Source organism: Vidua chalybeata, chromosome 2, assembly GCF_026979565.1.
Source record: "Vidua chalybeata isolate OUT-0048 chromosome 2, bVidCha1 merged haplotype, whole genome shotgun sequence".
NCBI lineage: Eukaryota > Metazoa > Chordata > Aves > Passeriformes > Viduidae > Vidua > Vidua chalybeata.
In genome coordinates, this window is record NC_071531.1 from 100532511 (window position 1) to 100558081 (window position 25571).

General features: G+C 40.6%; 1 protein-coding gene across 3 annotated transcripts in view; it reads left to right on the forward strand.

Moving 5' to 3' along the window:
- Positions 1-735: 735 nt before the first annotated feature.
- ENOX1 (ecto-NOX disulfide-thiol exchanger 1) overlaps positions 736-25571 on the forward strand; it is a 359470-nt gene continuing 334634 nt past the window's right edge. For 2 of the 3 annotated variants that reach the window (XM_053936182.1, XM_053936184.1), the window contains exon 1: positions 736-819. The gene's annotated coding sequence lies outside the window, so the exon portion shown is untranslated. Of the gene's footprint in view, positions 820-1037; positions 1052-25571 lie in introns of those variants that run through there. The other variant, XM_053936183.1, reaches the window with a different exon arrangement.

Below are 25571 nucleotides of genomic sequence, written 5' to 3' on the forward strand. Positions count from 1 at the left end.
GGTGGAAGCCTGGTAGATAAGACATACAACTACTCCTCACGGGAGGATTCCCAAGAAAGCACCTATCCCGTGGATGGGGTGCAGCTCATCAAGCTGCACAGGCTGCTATGCGTAGCACAAGGAGCGTTTGAGGTGAGGGAGGCCTCGAGGAAAACTTGCGGCAGGATGCTCAGCTCAGGGTGCCTGCAGCTCTCACCCCTCCCGGCCCCGGCGGCTCCTCAGGGCCCGCTCCCCACCGCCCACCCACCGCCGCTTCCCCGCCCCTCCGGCGGAGCGGGCTGCGCTCCCCGCGGCTGCGGCGGGGCTTCACCCCGCTTCGTGCGGCCCCAGCGCCCGCCCCAGGGGCCGCGCCCGGCACCTCCCCGGCGGGGCTGCTGTCCCCGGGACGCCGTGACGGCTGTGCGCTCCCCGCCCTTCTCACCGCCCCTCTCCCCTTTCCTCCTCCTCCTCTTCCTCCTCCGCCTTTGGGAGCCTTGCCTCCCCTGCACACCTGCCTTGCCATTTGTCGGCGGCTTTGCTAGGAGGGGAGAATTTTCCCTCGGTCCCTTGCAGCATCCCTCCCCGGCACACACACATACACACACACACACACACTCACTCACACACACACGCTCGCTCGCTCACACAAGTCGGACAAGCAGAAGCACCGCGCTGCCCGTGCCTCGGCAGCCGCCGCCTCTCCGCACCCCGGCCCCGCGCTCCCTGCCGCCGCGGGGCGTCCTCCGCCTGCTGCAGCGCCGCCGGGCCCGGCAGCCGCCGAAGGGGGGCGGCGGCGGCGGCGGCTCCCGCTGCTCCGCGGCCCCGCACCGGCAGCCGTAGGTAGGTACGGCGGTCCCGCGGCGGCAGCTCGCCCCGGGCGGCTCCCGGCGCTGCGGAGGGACGGGGACGGAGGGAAGGAGGGAGGGCAGGGCGACGGGAGCGGGGCGAGACGCGCTGCCCCAGCCCCGCCAGCGGCGTTCGCCTCGCCCGGCTCCTGCTCCGGCTGCGCTCCCGCGGGGCCCCGCGCCGCCTCCGCCGCTGCTCGGCGCCCCCCGGGTACCGGCTCTTCCCGGTGAGTTAGAAAGTTTGCTCTCCTGGGCGCCCGGTGTTTGTTATTGTTTGGGGTCTGCCTGTTTAGGCTGGGCTTTTATTTTCCCATTCCCGCTAGCGGGCTATTTATTTAATTATTTCTATTTTCTTCCTTTTTTTTTTTTTTTTTTGTCTTCTTAATTGCAGTCGCTGCTGCAGCGCGGGTAGAACCGGGCTCCCGCGCCCGGCGCTGCCCCCGCCTCGCTGGGCAGCTTCCCCCGGGGCACACGCGTGGGCGGGCGGGCAGCGCACCCAGGGCGGCCGGAGCTGGGGTCCCTCCCGCTGCTCCCCTTCCCTCTAAGAGCTGTGTGGCTGCGGCTGCGATGTCGCCGACAGCCCCCCTGCAGTTGGCAGAACAGTTTTTGGTGGCAGCTCGGGAGGAGACTGTCCCATCCCTCTCCTGTTTCTCCTCGTTCCTTGAGAGAGTGTTTTAGAACAGGTTTCAGGGAACCTATAGGTGACAGGATCCCGGTGTCACCGAGACCTGCGCTCCGTTTTGTAACTAGCAGTGTTACTGTAGCGGGTTATCAGCTGAGGAACAGCCGTATTCGACCCTGGTGAGGAGAGGGATTGGTTGTGGGTCATGTCCATCTTCCTCCTCTTTCATCTAATTGCTAGAAGTAGCTTGCTGTTGTTTGGAGTAGAAGAAGCTCGCTTCATTTTACTCTTTTGTTCTTTAATTCTAAATGTGGTTTGGTGGGGGCTCCTAGTTTCTGATAGGAAACTATCAGAAACTATAGAGGTTGAATAAATCCATCTCTGAGCAGGAGAGGCAAGAAGCTTTCAGGTCCTTCTCATGAACTGTGTATTTTCTGTGTTGTATGTTGTTACTTCTTTTTTTTTTTTTTTTTTTTTTTTTTTCCTTATCACTGGGAGTTTTACTGTAATGTCTCAAAAGCTTTGTTGGTTTTTTTTGTTTTTTTTTTTTTTTACGATGAACCTCGTTTATTTTTTTACTCAAATTTAAAATGGAGTGATAAAATGCATAGGTGTTAATAAGTGAGTTGAAAGGACTTTGAAACAGTGCATGTTGTTCATGGTGTGAAATTGTAGATATACATAAAAGAATAATAACTACTCTGCAGGTTTTATTTTAAACCTTCTCTATGACTTTGTGCTGAACTCTCTTCATCTGTCTCTCAGCTTTTAAGTCTGATTGTTTTTGCACTTGAGGTCTCCTCTTTTGTTGTGGGAATGCATTGGTAGGCACCCACATTTTCCCGGTTCTCATAATCTTTTATTTGTTCATTTTGCAAAGACTTGCCATAGTCAAAAATAAGTGAAATTTGCTATTATGCCTTTCAATTTTAGATCGCTTTTCTTGGTGCTTTTATTTATTTCTCTATTTGATAATTTATTTATTTATGTTACAACTGAAGAGGGAGGGGGAGAGTGGGGAATTATCTCTGACTCTTCTATCTGTCCAAATGTACAAGAAAAAAAAAATTGTGTAAAGAAATTAAAACACTGGAACAACTTAGATCCGAATTCCAAGAACAACAATTACGGTGGCATGTGTGCTTGCCTGCACCAGGCATTCTGCAGCATGTGGTATTTACAGAACTTGCAGTGTACAGTAGCTCTCCAGTAGTAAGAGAACGCTTTGTATCCTTGGAAGTGAGAGAGTCTTTGACAAGTCAGCAAAACTATAGATACAGTCAAGGGACACTGATACACGTGTGAGTGTGTGCATATATAAATATCACCAGATTGCTTGAGTTCATTTTTCCTTAGTATAGTTTGTCTTCCTCAGCCTGAAATATATGCATACTTTCCCCTGAATTTTGAGGCATTTTTTGCTGCTCTTCTCTGTTTGCATGTGTTTTAGTCCTAATCTCACTGTAAAATACAAAATAATCCGGTAATAGATTTAGAAGACTTTATTGCCAGGCAAACCAGACAATAGATCATGAAATCAGACAATAGTATTTTGTTTCCTAGCAACCCCCTACTGCAAACAGAAAACAAAACGGTGGTGGATGCTTCCACATCATGATAGCTATATGTCGAAATCTCCAAGTAGTAGATACTGAAGTACTAATTGTGCTGGGAGATTCACTCCTATTTGTCTCAGCTGCTTAGTTAATATTTTCCTTTTGTGAGAAAGATTTGGTGGGGTAAATGCAGTTAAACGGTTAAAATTTCACTCTGGTCTCTTAATATTAATGTCTGTTAGAATGAAGAGGGCACAAAATTAAGTAGAATTTTTGCCATTAAGAATGATTTGGAGTTGTCTGTTCTTATTGCAGGATTGTTTCTAAATCTGTGTTGTTACGGACCCTTGAAAATCGGAGACATCGTCTCCTGTATCCAACATCCAATATCTTTCTAGATTTCCTGTTGTTAGTCATCCTTTAGCTTTGTGTTTTAAAGCTATGTTTATTAGAATGTATTAAAAAAAATCCTTTGTGGCTCCTAGGAATGGAAAGTAAAATCCTAAGCGCCTCTTTGCCATGTTTATGTTCTTGGCACCCAGTTCAGCCCTTCCAAGGAATCAGTGCTATCACTGTGCAGCAGGATTGGGTCCTAAGCCATCATCTTTCTAAAAGTGATTTTGATAATGCAGTAATTCCCTTAGTTAAAGTGCCTGAGCACTGAAATGGCATCTCGACCCTGAATCAATCTGGGATGCACTTTGTGCACTGCCATCTATCTGAAAAAATCCATTAGTGCAAGCTGGAGATCTGACCTGGGATGGGTGCAGGTGTTTGTGCTCTGGAAGCTGCTGGAGATGCTGACTGCCATAGAAAAAGGAGGTGAGCAGGCATGGATGTGTAGTTGTATGTACAAGGCAGTAGAGAAGTTTCTATGCTTTTGTCTCTCTTTTATAGGAGAAAATGGCAAAGAGGTGTTTGCCGAGTTTTACCTACAAGTCTTCACTATCCAGCAGTATTTACAGATATCACACAGTAAATTGAAACAGAGGTAGTTTTCCTATTGGTTGCATCAGTGATTCTGTGAAAGTGAAAATAATATTCCAGTCTGGGAAACTGTAAAGTCACAAGAAAAATTTGCTGTGGGGAAGACAGCAAACTTAGTCAAGTATGCATTATTAAACAACAGTATTCGCGCTAGGCATGCGAAGGGTATTCTCTGAACAGGGGGGTTCACAGCATTATTTAAGAGGTGCCATGTGCAGTCACAGGCAATTTATTTATATTCCCCATAGGTATTTTCCTGGATCATCTCAAGTACTGAGGTACAAAAGGGTTACAGCAGATGCCACTTGAATAAAAAGGGTTGAAGTGGAATGGTCAGAGAGTATTATAATTCTGATAAATATCTATGGGCAGCTACTTTTTTGTCTATATTTGAAATCACACATTTTAGTGCCATAGCATGTGTGGATGGTTTAGTTTGGAACATGCTAATTGAATTTTGGAAGGCTTTGTGGATTGAGAGGAAGTAGTCATTTTCCAATTTTTCTTCTCCATTTCTTTCTCAGATGGCACCACTCCCAAAACTTGAATCTTACAATTAGATAGTCCACAGATGAAGCTTGTATATGGCTGCCTAATTACAGTCCCTGCTTCACCTCTGTCTGTGTTTGCCAGGCAGCAGAATGAGAGAAGGCAAAGAAAACAAAAAGTACAAACAAAAAACAAGGGAGAGAGAGACAGGTCATGAAGTATTTTGTGTATAAACAATGGAAGTCATTTGGAAGTGATTTTAAATACTCTCCACAAAACTCCTTTTACACCAACTGCATTTGTTGGTGGTGGTGAATATAAAGCTTTCATCTGCTGTAATGATGGAGACAGCCAACCCATGGCCCAAACCAAAGACCACCTTCTCCCTTCTCCCCACTAAAGATCATTTTAAGCGGAACAGTGAGTTATGTCTGTTCCATTTAAAGGTGTTTAGGAGACAGGAATTAAGAAATGGACAGCTTTGTTCTCTCTCTTAACTGCACAATGATTTTCGTGGCTAATGAGTTATCAGGGAATGTGCTGCATATCTTGCTGAGATACACGAGCCTTTCCAAATTTTTCATAAGGCTTTCTTTTATTACTGTTTTTCAAATTGGGTACTGAAGTAATGAGAATACTGTATGTTTAAACACACAGTCTATATGATTACTGTACTGAGGGATAAATACTTAGGTATGTATTTCCTGTTCTTCTTTTAAGAAAGGAACAAAAGCATGATGCAAGTTTTGGATTCTCTTGAGACTTTGTTTTTAAAGTCCTGTTACCTTTAATCATTGAGCTGTCAATTCGTGCCAAATACAGAAAGTGATTACAGTGATACAGATCCAAGTGATTACAGAAACTGAGGATTTGGTTCAGCAAAGTTGACTTGCACACCCAACTTTTTTTTTTTTTTTTTTTAAGTGTATGCTTAAGCTCATGTCTACTTGCTGAAATCAAATGGATTTAAGAAAGTGGTGAAAGTTAGACATGTAATTAAATGCTTTGTTGAATAGGGCAAAACTAATGTCTTTGAAACTAATGTCTTTCCTTTGTAGTAAACAGAACAAATTCAGGACAATTCCTCTAGGATAGCAGAGTGAAGGGAACAAGTAGGGGGAAAAGGCAAGTTCCTGGGGCAAGGGGTACCAAATCAGGAACTTACTGGTGGGTGATAGTGATGCTGGAAGGGATTGAGAATTAATAAATGAGTTTGGAATGGAATTTAATTACAGAAAAGTATGGTTTGTGCTTGAGTTGTCAAGAAAAAGGTACCATTTTGGTGAACAAAGAAGTGGGATTTCCTTTTTAAACAATCTGTTGTGAACACATGAAAACTGAATATCATCTTAACAGGAAGGTATTGACAATTTGATGGATGCTCAAGGAAGAGCAACAAAATACTCATGGGTCTGGAGGAACTAGCTTGAAGGGAAATATTCAAACATAGACATCGCTAATCTGGGACTGAATATGGGAAGATGGGTTAACTATGTGTCTGTGTTTGAAGTGTATTTTAGTCAAAGCAGTCAGATTTTTTTCCTGCCTTATGTGAGAAAATACCTATGACTAAATTGAGAAATTGAGGACATACATTTTAAGATTAATTCTGGGCCAAAACTCAGTAATAGAAAAATGTATTGTAGCTTATATTATTCTGGGTGTAGTACAAACCCCCCCACGACTCTTCAGATGTTTAAAATTAGAGTAGGCAAATTGTTGGCAGGTGTACTGGAGAAGGCAAGCCTGCATTTTCAGGGAGGTGAAGTACAAGATCAACCGGCCCCTTTTCATGCTTCTGTTCTGTTCTAGTTTTAGCTGAAAGTTACAGGAGGTCAGATCCCAGACTAGCCAACCTTGCCTTGGTTTCCAGTTCTGAGACTGTTGGGTTTTGTGCTTTTATAATGCAGGGTCATTATGTGGGCTCAGGTTGAGCCATTGATGGGATGGTGCATGTACAAGGATTAGCTATAGTAGATTCTTTTAGTAAACAGCTATGAGTTTTTAATTTGTTTGTTTTTCCTTTTGGGAACGATGAGCATTTCAGGTGGTATAGAAGGCACGGGGGTAACAGCTTCTTCTTTCTTCACAGTTTCTGCAGCACTTTTTATCATTTGAGGACACTTAGTGCCATCAGGTGCAATTTGGATAGCAGGTACTGGTCCTTCCTTCCTGTCCCCCGTCACAATGCCCTGATCTCAGCACAGCTGTCTCCTGTGATCTGGCTAGTCAGTGTGCAGTGCAAGTCCTGATGACCACTGCCACCAATGATGTGTTTTCTGGAAGAGACTGAGAAAGGGGGATAGACACAGAGATGATCTTTCCGAGGATGCACTGCTTTTAATGTCTCCATCATCCATGTAAACTGGGAGAAGACTTAGCCAGGGAATGTGCAAGTTCAAGGTATAATGACAGCTTTCTTGTGGAATGACAGTTTTTCCTGGAAGGAAGTTTAATACACTGGTTTATTGCAAATCATGTTACTCGAAGCAAGCATTCAGAAAAAAAAAAATGTTCTGCAGACTGATATCATCAGGGAATGTTTTCCAACAGCCATGCCAATTGCAGAAGAGGAGGTGGATTTCCCTCTGCTGTGCTTTATGGATACCTGACAGCCAACTGTTTAAACAAGGCCTATTTTGGTAACCATAAGGTAAAAACAAGTGATTCAGAATAACCCTTCTTAGCATGTTAATGATTAAAACAGTAATCCTGCAGCAGTATCACGTACAGGGGAAGGCTGATCTGGGATATCTGGGCTGATCTGGCTGAGCTGGTTGGTGAGACTGACCTTTGGTTCAAGTACTTGACAGTGCAAGAAAGGAGTGTTTTGAAGTAGTGAAAGAGGTTTAGGTCTTCTGTGTGCAGTATAATGTGGAAAAAAATTGGTCTGTCTATTAAAAACCAGTACACTCCCAATACACTCCAGGTGTCTCTGCTTATATAAAAATCCTCTGAGAGGTAAGCCAGGTTCAGTCCTTGCTGGTGCTTGTCTCTGGGAGTTGGTAGATAGGTTGGTGATGGAGATCTGAGAAGAGGTTCATTTTGAAGGAATGAAATGGAAGGATTTTTTTTTTCTTTTAGGCAGAACATAAGGATTAATTCTGAAGTTGATTGCCAATGCATTGCTTCTGCTAGAGAGACAGTTTTTTTGGGACACAAATTATTCATTTGTGTGTGTTAATAACACTCTTCTGTGTAATCTGTTTAAGATCAGGCTTGTTGGATGGGATAGTTTAGACTGAAAGGTACTGTGTAAATGTAAGATTATTATGTCCCCTTTGCAGGAAGAAGCTAGGTCAACAGTAATCTTAATTACAACTTGTTTCTGTTAATATATCTTTATTTTCAGAGTTAAGTTAAATGAGACTTTAAAGTGCTTTTATACAGGTACTTTTAATGTAGTGTCACCATTTAGGACGTGGGGTTTGGTATACTGGATCTTAAGAATACTTGTGGAGGAGCAGTTTCTCCATGTCCAGAGTGGATAATCCACAACTATTCTGGTATGGCAGGTTGTCTCTGTGTAGGCTTTAAAGGGACCAGTGCACTACACACAGTGTAAAAATGCTTCAGGACATAACAGCTCTGCCTGGGGTAGCATACAGTGAGGATTTAATAGTATTTTTAACAATTCTGTTTAGATTTATTAATTCCTTTTAGGAAGCATTTTGTCAAGGAAGCAAAGAAGAAATGAAATAGAAGGAGCTGATAAAGGGGTGGGGTGAATTTAGGGAGGTCTATTGCAATAACCAGAATGAGAGCATGCTCTTAGAACGAGCATTGGTTCTTCTGCCCTTATAAGAAATATTTCAGCAATGACAAATAAGTTTTTTTCATCTGAAAGCAGCAGATTGCTTCCTAATATTTTGCTGGTCTGACATTCTGTGAAATTGTGTTATATCCTAATTCAGTTGCTGCTCTGTATATAGAATAAGAGCTTGCTATTTTCTACCAAGTGAAGCATTCCCTCTCCTTCTGCAGTGGTAGAGGTATTTTGGTGTTAGAGGTCCATGGATTAATATCTTCTGATGACTTCTGATAGATATTGGCATGACTCAGAAGAGGGAGTCATTTTCTGAATAAGCGATCTGCTTAATTTAGAGTTTCTCTCGGAGCTGGGACCTTTGCTTAGCAGTGAAATCTGCTGAGATCACAGCACAGGGGGGTATGGCTACAGACACATCAGAGTGTGGCTGTGGTCCTCTGCTGCCAGATATGGAGCAAGCACTCTGTGGATTTACAGAGTAAGTGGGTGGTCTGTTCATGCATCCTCATGCCTCCCATGCACACGTCCTTCTGGCTTCTACTGTCTTCAGGCAGAGCATAAGTGGAAGTACTGGTGACAGACTGTTCCATAAGAAAACTTATTATTTAAAGATTCTGGAAAGTACACTTGATTTAGAATCTGCTATATGTTGTCTTTCCCTTAGTTTGCCTAAAATGAGCATCTCTCTGATTAATTTCATTTTAGCAAATGAAGGCACCCTTGGCCATTTTTTTGGTTCAAGTTTATTCATATCTTTGGAGTAAGAGGAAATACCATTTATGCTGATGAATCATTTTCTGCAGTGTAATCTCCCATTTCATATGAACCAGAGAGCCATTACCATTTGTTTCACTGACAGCCTGTGAGGGAACATGCCATTTCAGTTCCTAGAGGGACCTGGGTGAACCTTGAGCAAGAGCCTCAGTGTGCTGTTGCCAATCTACTTAGCTACCCAGTTTCTAGCCAGTTCTGTAAGCTTAGCACTATTATGTAAAAGCTTGTGAAACCCGGTATGGTGTGTTTGTCATTAGTTGGGTTGTTCAGTTTTATTTTTCGTGATGTTTGCTTAACTTCTATATCATCTTACAAAACAGATGTAATGTGTAGTTTATATTGTTTTCTTTACGAAAGAGAAGGGACCTGTAAATTCACCCTACAAAGGAAAATATTAACATTTTTTTAAGTAAAGGAGGCTGGAAAATTGGAATTTCTTTTTCAGTTTCTTGAAAAATACTAAGGGAGATTATATAACTGCATGAAGTCTCTGGGGAAAAGGAAAAAGAAGCCTTGCTGATAATGAAGGAACTGAGTAGCTGCTTAATGTAATCCACTCTTCATGGAAAGGGGAGAGAAGGGAGACCTGTGCAGTCAGACCAGGCTTCATTTGTTCAAAGCTGAAAGTAGGCAGCACATCTGATGGGCAAATCTGTATAAGGCCGGCTTGCTGGTCTGACACCTGTGTCTACCTTTTCCACATTAGCAAAGTTGATTTTGTTTGGTGTTATATACTACAAATAAAACAGAAATTATCAAAGTAATAATTTTCAGGCTCATCTTGCCCAAGAATCGAGGGAATAATTTGAAGCGAGTCAGTCAACTCATTGTAATCAAACTATTCTTCTATACCTCAAGTATAAATGCTGCATGAGCAGCTAGGCAGAAAGGACTAGTGTTCATCTTGAAATGATGAAGAAAATAAGGTTCTTTTGATTTTCCAGATAGGAAAATTTGTCAGATAGGCTATCTGATGAAACTGAATATTGAATTGAAAGCAGAAGGTTGAATTTGATAATCCTGAAGACGAGATCCCTTGCATCATTGAACTACAACTTCAACCTTGGTACCTTCAAGCTTAATATAACCTTTGAATCATTGAAGTACAGCTGTGATGACCACTGAAGTCACTGTTCTAGGTTTCAGTGGCACTTCAATGTAATTTTATTGTAGAGGAATAATTTTGTTATCAGGGGGACAAAGAGCAAGAGCCACTCATGTTTTAAACATGAGGAAAATGAAGACTTCAGAGTTGGTGAGAAATCTCCTTTCATGCTAATACAAAATGAGCAGTATAGAGTGAGATGTAAGCCTGTATGTACTGTCCTTTCAAAGCCATTTAAATTCACTAGTTCACTGTTAAACCAATGAAGGGAAAGGGCAACGCAAAACTCAAAACCCAAACCTAAATGAAACAGCACTTCTGTTAATGCTAGGTGTTTAGTGAATATGAAGAGTGTTCAGAAAGTAGCTAGAAGCATCCGTGCAGGACAAAATGCAGCCCTTTGTAGTGCTCCCAGCCGTGTCTCTAAGGGATGCCATGGGATGACTGTACAACAAGGAGGCATTCTGTAAGCGCCTGAGGAGCAAGTGTAGTAGTGGCAGAAACAAATTGAAATGAGAACTTCTGAGGTAGGTTTGTCCTGATGCTAAGCTCATCTTGGTGAGAGAGAACTGTCTGTATGATTAGCAGTTGGCTGGAAACGAAAAAGAGTGTTTATGTTTCCTTCCTTCAGTTACTCATGGGCATCATCTGAGGAAGATCTTATTTTCACTTTTGCCTCTACCCTGTGGTGCTCAGTAATGCAACTTTGTTTAAACAGAAATTGAATGTGACTTCTGTAAAGACTTTTTATACTGCATTGTATAATTCTTTTATATTTTTATATAAATATAAAAATTCCCCAGAGACTCCTCAGGGAAGTGGAAATCTTAGAAAGGCACATAATGGTGGTTTCAGGAGGATTTCCAGCTGCTACAGCCTGATGATGCTCCGGTTCAGATGGAAACTTTATTCATCTAACTTGCAAATAACTGACATCTGAGGAAAATATTGAAGGAGGTCTCTGTAGTTATAAAAACTGAATTGCAAGATTAAATGTTTTATGTGAAGATGGAGAACAGGAAGAAGTCTTCTCTACAATGCCCACAGTGAGTAGAGTAAAAGTAATAGGCTGAATATGTTGCAAGAAATAAAAAGTTTAGAAAGTTTTTTCTAGTGGCAAGGATGCAGAGGGGATCCTAGCATGGGTTGTGTGAGCTCTGTGGGGCTTTATCAGTTGGGGTTTTTAAGAAGTTGATAGATATAACTGTGTTGCCTGAAAAGAATGCAACTGGTTATGTTCCATGGTTGTTTCCAGCTTTTTTTGTCTGATTCTCACCAAGCCCTACAGTGAGTGGGATAACAGGAAGTGAGACAGTCAGAAGGAGCATGGTGTTTCCCAACTTAATCTGAAATCCAGATGATCAGCCTGTTACCCTTGTTTGTGTCAGAACAGTGGAATATATAGCAGTTGAGTTATATGAGATGCTGGCAGTTGAACATGGATGGTTCAGACTTGAAAATTTTCTTCCCTGTCCAGGTAAGTGTGGGGTGTTTTTCCATGTTGCACAGTTAGGCTTGAGACATTTTGATAAATTCACTTTGTCATTCATGATCCCATGCTAACACAACTTGAGATTCAGACCTGGCTGGTGCAAAAACATCATGAAGCAAGCATAGCTAGAGAGAAAATGAATCTGTCTTCAAGAAGCTTATGTACCCATATCCTAAGTTGTTAAGGCACCCCTGAAAATAAACTAAAAGAATGGTAGATCTTACTGTCTAGAGACTTACATCTCAGCTGTGTTTTTGTGTATTTTGACTTGTATGCTTTCAGTTTTGGGCCATGTTGGAGGAATAATCATGTTACAAAATTAGTTTGGTAGTCTGCGGTTTGTGTTTTTAATAGTAAATGCTTTGTGGACTTCTTGCAGTGTTTCCAGTTGTCTTCAATCAGAGGAAGAAAGTTGTCTGAATTCTGAGAAGCATGTGGGAAAAGACACAGGATCCATTAGACCCTAGTTTCTGCTTTTCTGCAGATGTTTACTCCATAACTAGTAGTAAAAGTAGCACGTAGACCAATAAAAATAACATAGTATATCAGAAGTACCAGAATATGAGTTCTTTTGGCAGAGAATGTTGAACTCTCCTAGAAAACAAATTAGTTCCTGTGCATTATTGTGTTCATGGAGGTTTACATGAGTAATGAGTCAAATGTTCTTTTAAGATGTATGGGGCCAGATTCAGATCCCCAGTGATTTGAATTTTGAGTAATTCAAAAGATATTTATGAGTTATACTTCAATAACAGATTACAACCTGCTTCTTATTCTGAAGGATTTTAATAAGGTTATAAAAGGGAAATTCATCTTCATTTTCCAAATATGTAGCAAGTTACATAATTAATCCAATATTGTCTTCATTCTGGAGGAGGCTGTTTAACTTGAATTTCTTTGTTAAATACCATGCAGACAAGCTCATGTGGTGGTAACACTAACTAATGATAGAGTTATCCAGATCTATAGTTCTGTCATTAACTGAATTGTTTTCAGTAGAGAAAGAACACGTTGCTGAAAAGAAGAAAGCGTGCTATTTTTGCAGTCACTATGCAATTAGCTCATATAACCCCTGTGCTCATCATGCTTTGTGTAAGATCCAGGGTGACCAACTGTAGGTCATTTGTGTGAGAACAAAGACCCTGGGGCTGAGAGACAGTTTATTAAGATAATACTGTGGGGTGAAGATCAACTGTCACAGCAGTTGCCAATGGAAGTGTGTCTGTATTTATTGAATGCTTGCATAAATAAGAGTTGCTTGAGTTGGGATGTGTTGAATACTAAAGAATGGGGAAAATAACCAAATAAATAGTGATGGAGTGAGCATGGAGCCAACCTCACTGTATTTTCTGCAGGTTCTCCTTTAGTGGTGATGGCTCTGTGGATTTTCTGATGCAAGGTTGAGTGCCTGCCATTTTAACCATGCGATGTTTATTATTTTTGTCCTTTAATCATCCACTTACTTTCATTAAAATGAAGTGACCTCTGTCAGTTTTGGCCACTCTTAACCAATGTCACCCAAAGTTAGCAAATAAAAGCAAGGAGAAGCAGGTGAAGTTGCAGACAGAGCATCATTTAAGATTCATTTGCAGGACGTAGGGCTAAAAAGTATTTTTCCCAGATGTTTCTCTTTCCAGATAGAAAAAAGAAAAGTTGAATTTAATTCTTTCATCCATGTCAAAGAGTACAAAGTGTGTTGTCACTTGCTGATGCCTCAGTGTATTTATCACTGGGAAGCCCACAGCAATATGCTTTCTAAATGGTTTATGAAAAATGGACATACAATCTGTAAAACAAAATAAAACTTGTTGCTTTTATCTGTTTAAGCAAAACAAAGCTGCTCTTGTTTGCAGACTACTCTATGACCTTAGCATGTGTGTAATAGCATGTCTGGTGCACTGTTACTAACCATAATAAGAGAAGCAAGTTCTTTGTCACAGTGCCTCATAAAGGATTTTCTGTGCATGTTTTTCTACTAAAAATCTTTGATAATCTGTTATTAAATATGAAAGCTTTTTATTTCCACTTTACAAGAGCATCAGATTCTTCTCTCCGAAGCACACAGAAAACTCTGTGCTTAAGATTCGGTTTCCAAACCCTTCCCCCTTCTTGAAACATTCATATGGAAATACACCATTAACTGTGTAATTCCCTAGCAACCTTAACAGCCCAGAAGAAGAGATCCAAACCACAGGAATACTCGGTTCTCAAGAGCATTTGTACTGTCTTTTGTTAATATTCATTAAATTCTGATAAGTGATTTGATAAATTCTTTTGAGGGTCTCTGCTATTTTTTTCTCTCCATTCCAGTGGTTGTTTCTTTGTAACAGTGCAGTATTCCCACTGGTGGGAAGTGGAACCTAAAGCTTCTTACCATCTCTCCTAGAAAGCCTTCAAAAATCCACTTCATGGAGATTCCTTTGCTAATTTCTCTGCCAGTCCATAATTTAAAAAAAAATATTTTTTTTTAGTGACAAGTAAGTTTTTGACAGAGGAATTATTAGTACTTTATAGCATAATAAATTGCTTGCTAACTCAGTTTAGGGAGAGAAGTCATTCTTTCATATTCATGGTGGCAGTAACGTGTAGTACCTTGATGTGTACATTAAGAGGGTACCTCTTAATTCTCTTACCTGGTAAGGACTAGTCATCCTTACAAATCCAGAGCTGATGCTATGGTATGCAGTATCTCAGTGTCTCAGTGCAGAAAATCATTCGGAAGTTGCTTCAGCTCATCCTTAATGCCACAGGAGCTGAGAGGTTCTGGCAAAAACATCCCACTGGTTGATGGAGACAGGGCTTAACCCTAAAATGAAATCAAATGAAACTTCATTAGCCAGTGAAATTAATTTCACTTACTTTTGTTCCAGCTCTGGTTCCTAGAGTAATTTTAGGGAAGGAATGTAGAGCTGTATTTATTTGTTGGGGTTTGTTTGGTTTGTTGTTTGTATGGTTTTTTTTTAGGTGGTGGATTTTGGATTTTCTTGAAATTTTAAGTGGTCCCTTCTGTATGCCTCTTTCTCTGTCACTTTTTGTCATCTCCCATTTTTATAATCCTTCTTTCTCCTTTTCTTTATGTCTGTCTGTCCCATGTCTTTTTACCACAACGTCTATTTCTTTTATATTTCAGATGTGTTATTTTCTGTCTTCTCTATTGCTTTCCTTTTATTTGCTCTCTTCATCCTTTTTACTTGCTTTTCCCACTATTTTATATTTTGAGGCTCTGTCCTCAAGATGTTAATATTTTTTTTTTTTCTACAGGGATAGAATTGTAGACTATCTAGATTTCCTTTTTTGTATCCTGTGCAGGTGATAGAAATGTGCTCAAGTCACATGAAGCAAAGATGGGTAGTGGATGTAGCCCAGCAGTGCTTTATGGCCATGCTAAATTTCTTTTTGTTCAAAGGCTTAGAAACTCAAATTTCTCTCTTGAGTTCAGGGCTTGGGTAGGCTTTCTTGTCACCTTGCTCTCAAAAGTAATTTTCCAATAGTAATCTCTCTTTTGCTCCTTCCATTATATAAGATCAGTAGTATAAGAGGCTACCCACACCTCTTTAAGTGTAATAGTTGTGTACAGTTTGTCAGAGTGTTCATGTTTTAGCACAAAGAAAGCTTTGCTTTTGTATAGGGATCCTTAATCTGAAGCAGTTGCTCTAAAGAAAGGGAAATTTGTGCCATACAGTATATTTCATTATTTTTAAGTGGGTAAATAAATTTGAGAAATGTGGTTATGTATTTCTAAGGTCTGTAATCTTAAATGTTCAAGAAATATTCTCACATGTCTTAAGTATCAAAATTTGAGTGTGAAATAGGTAGTACTATTGGACAGCTCAATGAGGGGTGAGTCAAAGTAATTAAGGGAAAGTAAATAATCTCGGAGGTTCTCATTCCCCATGAAACTAATTCTGTATCTTATCCTTCATGTATTTAAAAATAGTTCCCTGCTAATTCAAGATGCTTGTGTACTATGTCTGTGAAGAGCACTTCAGTCCTATTGAAGGGATGGCAGATTAGGGAGTTACTTGCAACAGACTATTTTTTTTATTTTAAGAGAGACTTTCATTTGGGCAATCTAAGCGAACAAATCTTGCTGGAAAATTAGCTTGATGTACAGTGAGACAGCAGGTGATCACCCAGTCATTTTGTGAGCGTTTACGATGAGGAAATGTCTGGGTTTGGCTTTAAAGTCATACAGACGACAGTACTTTCTCGACAAAGATGAGCTTTTCTCCTCAGTCTAGTAAGGCCTTAAATGTTCTGCCATACATGCTTTCCTGTTTTCCCTCTGCTGTTTGGACTATAGATTATTTTATTCCCTAGATGAATAAAGTGGACTTTGGGAGACGAATGGGATGTATTAGAAGGGCTAGACTGCTCTGGAGCTGCAGTTCTGTGCACGAGTCTGACAGTGGTCTGACGGGAGAGTGACAAGATTGTACTGTCAACTCCATCAGTATCTTGAGTAGCTATCTTAAGAGGGCTAATAAATCTCCGTGACATGTCTCCAGGTTTCTGTGCCAAACAAAATGAATATAATTTCTTTATTTATTTCTGTGTGCATTCTGCTCATGAACTCCTGAGGTCTTCTGTTGCCTAAAGAGGCATAATGCATATGCAGATTTATTTTTTTTACTCAGGGAGGTGCAGGTAGTGAAATGAGGCAGCAAGGCTGAAATAGCAGAGGGGCTCCATTCGTGTGTACAGTGTGCATGAAGCATGGTGCTGTGCTGAAATGTGTGGAGGGAGCACACAGACTCACTCTGGGCATGTAACATAACTGCAAGAATTAGCAGCTTATGCAGTACATGTAGTGCAACCCCTTGGGCTCTGAACTGCCTGCCTCAGGTGTCGTGAGGATCTGCTCAGTGTACAGGAACCCTGCAATTACAGGGTTCAGTCACAGCAGAGTTACATGCCTAAAGTAGACAGTGTGGATGTATTCCCTCGCATCAGATGGGGATGCATGTGTAGCTTATTAAATAAGGATGCTAACCTGTTTGATAGCGAATTTAGAGGAGCTGAAGATGGTCCCTTTTTTTTTCCAGATCTGCAAGATGAACTGGTAAAGCCTTTTTTTTTCTTCTTAATGCATGTTAACAGAGACTTTCTGGTTAATTAACTGTAGATCCTTGTGCAAACTTAGAAGGACTGGAACTTTATGCACATGTCCTGCTGTCATCTTCATGCTCCCTGAAATCACTGAGGAGTTTGGTGCAGAAAAAGTCAGTGCTTGGCCAGAGTCCTGCAGATTTGGTGAAAGAAAATAAAACTATCAGTTAGCATTCTTGAGAGCAGGTAAACCTATTCAATGTAAAGGGAATTCTGTGACCTATTATCTAGAGCAGGAATGCTGCTTTTTATTAATCAGTCAAACAAAATGTTGAAAATAATAGGAAAAATGACTTGAGGGAGGAAAAAGCAGAGTTAAGGAATATTAGTAGGCAGCTGGTACTGTTTGTGAAAATAGACTATTAAAGCTTTCATAGGCTCTGTGTTGTGTATAGGAAAAAAACGTTTCCCTTCTTCTTTCAGAGAGAAGCCATGATTTTATCTCAGTAATTGAAAATAATGTCTGAAGTTGTTCTTAACTAAATTTACATGAACCCCTTTTACAATCTGTTGTTATCTTTCCAGGAATTTCTCAATAAATGCTGCTGACTGTGCTTGGATGGCGTGATCCTATATAGAAAACAAGGCCGAGTACATCCTATTCTTTGCTCAAAGAACAGCATTTCTAGCCTAATTATGGTGCCATTTGGCAGTGATGCTGTAGTTAAAGGTGATTGTTGGTGTTTCTGTTATAAATTGTGTGTACTTGAATGACTTCATTCATGCCAGGCAGAAGCCTAACTAGCTCTTTACTTACTCATTTTCCTCCCTTCATTAAAAATGCCTAACTGAAAAAAGTTCTGAATTTCTCTATCTGTTAATTTATCAGTCTATTTGTTACAAAAATGCTATGCTTTTCCTTCATTTCAAAACATTCCTCTGTTGTGCAACACACATGGTAACTGGTTGGTGACTTGCATCACTCAGCACTGTGAATTGCTCAAAGAAAGCCATGCCTGTGAAAGAGGGGAAAAGAAACACCAGAACATATGGAATTGCCTAAGTTGAGCAATCTGTGCACAGTTATGTCTGCAAGCAAAGATGGCTTCAGTTGCCTCAGTTGCTGCAACTGGACAGTATTAATATAAGGACTTTTTGCTTCCTAGGGAACATTGCCATGTTCCTCACGGTTCCATGAACACTGAGCCGTCCCTCTAGGCATCACTCAATAGGCAGATCTGTCACACTTGCATTTATATACCTTAACTATTCTGTCATTTCCTGCTGCATAATAACCAGTGCTAGGTCCAGTTGCTCTATGTTTTTGGAAGAGATAGGGGGAAAAAATCCAACTAGACTCAACTAGCAAATGCTTTTAAGCAGTTCCCTCAAAAAAAAAAAAAAAAAAGCAGTGAGTTTTACAAGAATACTGGTTAAAGTGGGACGTTTTCAAAGGATCTCCTATTTAGAATGCTTTTTTCTTTTTTAATTAGGCAAAGGGCCTCATCCGAAGTCTGTTGAACTTAGTGAGTGTTTTCTGAGTGACCTTTTAATGTCTGTTCAAGGCTGTGGAGGCCCCCAAAGTGGTAATGCTGAGAGGTGTAATTGGCCCTATAAATCTCAGTGGGTCATTAATTCTAAATCTCAATAATGCTAAGACCAGGATGCATGTAAATGAAGCAGAGTGATGAGCATAGTAGGAAGATTTATACAAGCATTTTCTTGCTTTGCTTTGCCCAGTAGTAGAAATTGTAGTTTGGGCATGGAAACTTGCTTTCTACCTTATTATCAATTTCCATATTTCACCTATGTATTTTTGGAAATTTATAAATGCATCTTCTTGGGGGAGATGGCTGGGCATTTTTTTCTTTGCCTATCAGAAGGTAAAAAATATGACTTGTAAATCTCTGTAAGATTAATATAAGGCCCTCAACTCTAAAAATTTAACTGGATAAAACAAATTTTCAAAATGTTATTGCACACAAAACACTCGGTCCTGAAAATCACGGGATCATAGAATGGTTTAGGTTGGAAGGGACCTTAAAGATCATCCAGTTCCAATCCCCCAGATGCCACTTACTAGACCAGATTACTCAGAGCCCCATCCAGCCTGGTCTTAAACACTTCCAGGGATGGAACACCCACAATTTCTGTGGCCAGCCTGTTCCAGTGTGTTATCACTGCTGTAGCAAAGAAGAGACTGTTCAAATTTTAAAGCACACATGTGAGTTTTGCTTTGGGTCTGTGGTGACAGGATCCTGAAGTGTGCAGTGTCTGTAGTTGTCACACAGGTACACGCACACAGGGGATGCCCATATCAAAGCGAGCTATGAATTCACCATCTCTGGAGGTACTTTATGAGAATTGCTAATGAAAGCCTTATTGTTATGCAGTGTGACCAGAAAGGCTTTTCAGTGTGTTCCTTTTGAAAAAGAAAGAAAGAAAGAAAAAAAAAAAAGTCTTACTTGACTTGGCTCAGAAGGAACGTTTATCTTGTTTCCCCCAATAAGAAATGGTTTGAATATGTCCTTATCTCCTGGTAGGTGTTGGGTGTGGTTGCTGCTATATTAGTGCATATATAAGGAGTCAAAACAGAAAATTAATCGATGCTGTAGTGTGGATTTCTCCCTATGTCTTTTGTTTGCCATCTGTGTGTCCAATCCATTCTAAAGTCCCCTTTCCACTTTTCCTTGGTACAATTGACTCTCCTTTGCTTCAGTCCCCTGGCAGGAATTGTTCAGAGAGATAATCTTTGTACCATTCATTCCTTCAAGGCCAAAAGACCCCCAGTGTATCCTAGCATAAACAGAACACTAGGATGAAACAGTTAAGATAAAAAAAATATACAAAAACACTCAAAGAATTAAAAGAAATATCAAGCTTTTAAAAATTAAGCAGACCATTTATGTGGGAAATTGAATATTGGTATTTTTATGTAATCTGAGGTGGAAAAGGAATTGTTTGATATCCCATACTGTTCTGAAATAACATCATATCCAAGCTTTCTGAAACATGTATTTGGCATCATATCTACCTCTATTTATAATTGAAAAGAGAAATTATGAAAGCTTATTGCTTGGTCTCTGGCCTTTCTATGCAAAGGCATGTGTATTGCCTTACCAATTCTGACATTATTAGGGATTATCCTTACAAATGCTGCTCAGGCATTTCATAGCAATGGGGGCTCAGGTGGGAGGAAAAGAAAAGGCAGGGTTTGTGTGTGCACGTGCAAGCACTTCCCCCTGTACTTCAGGCACAAACTTCAGTTTCAGTTTCATCTGTATTCTTCTGGCAAAGCAGCAATTTTGACTGCAACTTTGTTTTCTGGACAGTGGATGCCATCAAGCCTTTTGCTGTATCTGGAATAGTTCCATATTCCTTTATAAATCTATCTGTAATCTTGTGTTGGTGCCCCTAAAAAACATTAGTATTCATGCATAAAATGCTACATGATATCCCTAACCTGCCTAAGCTAAAGCCTGACCCAAGGGAAGTGTAAGGGGACCTGAAATAGATCAACTGATGAGAACTTCTATTTCAGAGAGCATTAGACATGCTTTGGTTTTGTTTTGAAAGAAGAAAAACTAGGTCAGGATCTGGGATAATGAGAAAAGATGTAGCAAGAACTTCCCTGCTGTAGATGAACCAGAATCTTATTCAGGCCAGTCAGACTGTTCTTTGCAAAGAGGGATCAAATTCAGAATAGCTGTAAAGCTGCTTTAAGCCAAACCTATACTTCTGGCAGAGCATTAGTCTGCTGTGGTTGCACAAATGGTTGATCTTTGGGAACAGTCAGCCAGTCAGGTTACACCAAATATTCCCAAATAAAAGGTTCTAAAATGTTAATTCTACACACCTAACCAGAATAGATGTACAGTTTTCAAGATAGGTAGTACTTAATTTTATGTGATAACATTTCTTTCTGCCATTTTTGTGTATTTAAGTTAGAATACAGTCCCAGGTTCTAGAATAGGTAGCATTTTCCCTGCAAGGAAAGTTTTCTGGGGATAGTAAAATAGCAAAACTCTCTTTAGTTTTGCAGTTTAGTTTGTGAAACCTTGTTTATTATCTTTTTGTTTATGCCACAGATTTTTTTTTTAAAGTTAATATTATGGTAGCATTAGAGTTAGTGTTGGAATATGTTCTTCCTTTTTCTATGTTTGAGCTTCCATTTCGGGATAGGAGCATTCACAGGATCAACACACTCCTCTGGATTGTCATTACAGTCATGGAAGAGAGATGTATGGTGGAACTTCACTTCTGTGGGCTCTATGTGGTGTCATTCCCTTAAATTATATAATGGGAGAATTATCCCAGTGGTTGTTTGTTATGATACTTCTCTCTGTAAAGGTTGTTCCTAATTGCAGTTCATCATTTTGGAGAGACTATGTTCAAATATATCTTTGATCATTCATCTTCCATAGATTTGTGTCTAGGGGACTTAAAAGTGACAACAAGAGTACATAATAAAAAAAAATCCCATTTGCACATAAGCATTTTCAGTTCTTAAAAGTGAAGGAAGGAAAGAAGAGGAAAGTATTTTTCCTGATCCTTTTCCAGACTTCAGTTCTTTAATTCCTGCCTCAAGCCCTTCATTTCTGTTCCTCTACAACCCTAGTTTTGGTTAAGGAAAAGAGGTCCTTTCTCTTGGTAAAAGCCAAGGAAAGCTCAGTAGCATTCATAACAACTTTGTAGTCCAACTCTTTTCCTCTGTGTGCACTATAGTACTTATTTTTCTTTATTCTATTTAAGAATTTTATTGTCAATTTTTAAGTGTTTTGACTGAATGTTTAATGTTCTCTACATGAAAAATGTTGGTGTTCCTTTTTCAAGCTCTTAGAAAAACACATCCAAGGGGATGAAAATGTATAGTTTGTTTCTTCAGAACGCTGCTATATTGTGATAAGAGTATCATTCTGACTAAGATTTGATTTCTAATCTCATTTGTTTGGCTGCACAAACTTTTATGTCATATAAATAACAAGGAGGATTATTTGCCTCAGTGCAGGGAAGTTTTCTTTCTGAAAAAGCTTGATTTTTTTCAGAAACTTCTTGAGCAAGTTGGTTTGGAAGCTGTTGTATTTATGTAATCTTAGCATTCCATTTATGAATTCTGGTTCAGTTGCTTTATCATGGGATGCCTCAAGCAATATGCAGTTGGAGCCTGGAGCAGGAGTGATAGATGACCATTAGCCTTGATGGTGACCACCGAAGTGGGAACTGCTGGTGCTGGAGTCTTAGGAGAAGTGTTCAGCCACATTACTCTGCATGGAAAGCAGTGGAAACATTCATTATTTTTCCAGAAGCAGAACAAAGTAAGTTTATAAATAAGACCCTGGGGAACTTGCTGAACTCCAGGAAGCTAGGCTGACTTCTCCAGGAAAGCAGTTTGCTTTGCATGACTGTCTGTCCTAGAAGGAAGGAAATGTCCCATATGGGTGATAGGGCAACACGATGTGATTCAGTAGAGTCATATGGGGGGAAAAATTGATCCCAAGATTCCTGTTAGGTGTCTTGTTTCAGTGTACTTTAGGAAAGGGAAGCAGAGAAATACAAGTCTAAGTAAGGTAAAACTGACTGTGTTAGCTCTGAGCTATAAATTCTGTGTCTATAACAACATAGTTGGGAGAGGGTGTGATTTATCTAGCATGTTGTTTTTTGGTATCTTTGCATTTTCAGATCACATTTCTTTGAAGAAATAAAGGATGGGAGGGCTATCCAAAATGCATGTGATACATGGTTCAGGTAGAGATCAAGGACTACCTAGTATAGGCTGCTTAGGGACACCCTGGATGTGTTGGGACCTGGATACAGTCACTTGGGAAACTATCCAACTTTTTGAAAATGTGTGAAGATATACTGTCTAAGTTGTATCAATTCCCTTAGGAAAAAAAAATGGAATTTTACTGCCAATTGTGTTTTGGATTATATAGATTGGGACTCTAGGCTCACATTAATCATAGAATAGCAGGGGAACATAAGGATAATCTGGTCCAACCAACCTTTTACAGCAAAAGCACATTCTAAACAAGATGGCCCAGCACCCTGTCCAGCTAAGTCTTAGAAGTGTCTAGTGTTGGGAAATCCATCATTACTCTGAAGAAATTATTCCTGTGTATGGTTGTTTTTGTTGTGAAAAACCTTCTACTTCTGACATATTGTAATCTCCCCGGAAGTAAGTCATTACTCCTTGTCTTTTCAATGTGACACATTGTAAAAGGGATCTCCATCACCTTTGTAGTCACCCTTTAAATACTGGAGTATGGTAAAAAGGTCTCCCCTAAGCCTTCTTTCCTTAAGGCTGAACAAAGCCTCCAGAAAGGCTGAGAGAACTGCCTTTCTTCTTGTGCCAGGCTTCCCAGTCACGTTTGTGGCCCATCTCTGGGCCTTCTCTGTCCTGTCCACATCTATTTTGCTTAGTGAGGACCAAAACTGAGCACAGTATTCCAAGTGTGGCCTGACAAGCGCTGAGTAGGTTGGGACAATGCCTTCTTTATCTCTGCTGGGGATACCCTTGATGATGCATCCTGTTGGCTTCTTTTGCCACAGCAGCTGCATGCTGTTCCCTTCTATTGAGCTGCTTGTCCACCAGAACCCCCAGCTCCCTTTCCACAGAGCTGTTGCCCATCTGGGGAGATCCCAGCCTGTGCTGCACTGCTGGATTGTACTTCCACTGGTGCAAGTTTTTACATTTGTCTTTGGTGAACTTCATAAGGTTCTTGTTAGCCTACTCTTACAACCTATCCAGGTCTTCCTGTGGAATGGCTCTCCCTTTCAAAGTGCCCACTTCCCTGCTCAGTTTGATATCTTTGGCAAATTTCATCCAGGTGCACTTGATCCAATCATCAGATCACTTATGAGGACATTAAACAGCATTAGGCCCAGTACTGATCCCTGTGAGACCCCACTGGTTGCCAGCTTGTAAAGGAGCTCTTTACCATAACCCTCTGAGTGCTGATGGTCAGCAAGGTTCCCAACCACCACATGGACCACTTGTCTAGACCTCAGTACATTAGTTTCTCAGGGAGGAAGCCATGGGAAACTGTATTGATAGTCTTGGAAAAATCCAGGTAGACAATATCCACTGCTTAACCCATATCAACTGAGCAGGTTCCTTTGTCAGAGAACATGTTTACGTTTGTCAGACACTTGTTGCCCTTTGTGAATCCATGCTGACCTTTCCCAGTTAACGTGCTTCATCTGACTTGCAATAGCTCCCAGGAAGATTTGTTCCATAACTTTCCAAGGAAATGAAATACTACTGATGAGCCTTTAATTTTCTGGATACTCCTTTAAGTCCTTCTAAAAGATGGGAGTGACGTTAGCCTTCTTCCAGTCTTCTGGGATGTCTCCCAATCTGCATGATTTCTCAAAAATTATAGAGAAGGGCCTCCCAATGACATCAGCCAGCTCTCCAACACCCTCAGGAGAATACTGTCCAGGCCCATGGATTTGCTGGGTCAAGCTTGAGTTCACAAACCAACTCTTCCAGTGCTGACAATGGCTCTGTGTTTGCATTAACCTGGCTTTTTGTTTTCAAGGCTCGGGGCCCAACACTGTTGGTGATGACAGAGGTGAAGAAAGAGTTGAGAACCTATGCCTTGTCACCGTTGTTAGTGACTAATTAATCTTTCCTGTTTAACAGTAGGTCGATATTTTTGTTTTGTACTTGCCTTTTGTTTACATATCTGAAAAACTCTTTGTTATAGTTTTTTGCATCTTGGACCTACTTCCATTTGAGTTGAGCTGTTGTTTTTCTATTTGCATCTTTGACACTATTTTGGCAATCGCTGGCCCTGTAGTTCTCAACTGGTGTTTGTCCACTTGTCCATCTCTTCTATGCTCCTCTTGGTTTTGAGCAGGCTCAGAAGCTCACAGATAAGCCAAAAAGATTTCTTGCTCCGTCTGCTTCCCTTACCTTTAAAGGGGATGGACTCTTTGTGCTTCCAGGACACCGTTCTTGAAAAACTCCCAGCACTCACTAGCTCCTTCATGCTCCATGAAAGGTTTCAATGGAATCCCTCCCAAACATTGCCTAGTTCTGAATACCTGCTTTGCCAAGAATTAGTATAAATACTTTCTGTTAACCAAAGCTATTGTAATCAAAAAGCAGACATAAGAAGAGCTGCATTTGTCAGACACTAAATACAAATCTGAAAGTAATGGTTTTACAGACTCTGTTAGATCCTGCTGTGGCTCAGATATCTGGAATCCTTTTTCAAGTGTACATTTGCCAGCAGCCAGGGCTTCCATAGTGCAAACCCCATCAATCATCTGCTTGTATTTCTGCAGCATACAGCACAGCCAACAGGGCATGAAAATCTAGACTGTCATTTCTTGGAAATAGGAGAGGTAGCAAGAGAGGCAGTGCATTTATTGAGAACCTCTGTGTGAGAGGATGTCATCACAGCCTTCTTGTTTTTCTCAGTTGTTTGGGTTTTTTTTAACTGTCATATGCATCAGTCTCCTAAGATGTCTAGTAAACTACGACCAAAACTGTTATGTGTCCTAGATACTCTTGATGTCTTTGATGTTGCTGAGAAAATGAGGAGTTTGTTTGCATCTTGAGAAAAAGTAGCCTGAATTCATCCCAGGTAACTTTAAAAATAAGTGTTTAACAAGGCCATCTATTCTAGAAACATACATCACCCAGTTTTCCTTTGTGTGAAGAGAGGCAGATACGTTTTAGGTCTCTATTTGTAGGTGTAGACTTTGGTCTTAGCATGGCTGACATCTTAAAGATATCTGTTTCTCTGCATTGCCCAGACAAAGAGTCTAGGATGGTTGCATACTCAGTTCAGGTCCTTCAGCTGGGAACAGCATGTAGGTGGAATCTCTGATACTGTGGGAGTGGTGGACAGCAGCTTTTCTATAGCCTCTCTTCACCAGCTATATACTGTTGTG